General features: G+C 37.7%; 1 protein-coding gene across 1 annotated transcript in view; it reads right to left on the bottom strand.

Annotated features, from left to right (window-relative positions):
* Nucleotides 1–530, bottom strand: part of LOC117101931 (MAM and LDL-receptor class A domain-containing protein 1-like) — a gene marked incomplete at its 5' end in the record, with an annotated part of 32,422 nt that overhangs the window by 3,553 nt on the left and 28,339 nt on the right. The window lies entirely within an intron of this gene.

The following is a 530-nucleotide window of genomic DNA, read 5'->3' as shown; positions in this document are numbered from 1 at the left end:
ATATCTGATATATATATTTTATGGTACTGTATAATCAAAAAGAACACTGTATAAAAAAAGTCAAGGAGACAATCTTAGCCAAGACGCTCTATACTATAGTTAGAATTTAGCAAGCCTAGGCCGCCTTTACCTACATGTATAATGGTCGAGTCCATCGAACCGGATAAATCACGCTGCAGGTTTCGAAAAATAACTGAACGTTTTTAAACTGCTCGTAACAAAAATCTAAACGCTTAATTCTAACAATGTTTACATATTACAAATCAGCAAAGATTTCTCTTACTTTTGATACAAAAATGGTAAACTTTATGCAAGTATTAACTGAGAAATCGCTGTTTTTCTGTCAACTTTACACCAGCGCGAGCCGCCTATAGGCGAGGCCTATCGGCGAGAACTACCGCCTATCAAAGATACTGGAAATACAAGATAGAGTTCTCCACACAAAAAAAGTGTTCCACCGTGTTCCACCGAAATGCATGGTGGGAATACGAAAAATGGGACGCCCCCTACAGCTGGATCTAAAAAAACTT

The sequence above is a fragment of the Anneissia japonica genome, unplaced genomic scaffold (genome assembly GCF_011630105.1).
Source record: "Anneissia japonica isolate Jap-2015-1 unplaced genomic scaffold, ASM1163010v1 scaffold997_len2565447_cov190, whole genome shotgun sequence".
Classification (NCBI taxonomy): Eukaryota; Metazoa; Echinodermata; class Crinoidea; order Comatulida; family Comatulidae; genus Anneissia; species Anneissia japonica.
The sequence above is the reverse complement of the archived record's forward strand: the minus strand, read 5'-3'. Positions and strand labels throughout refer to the sequence as shown.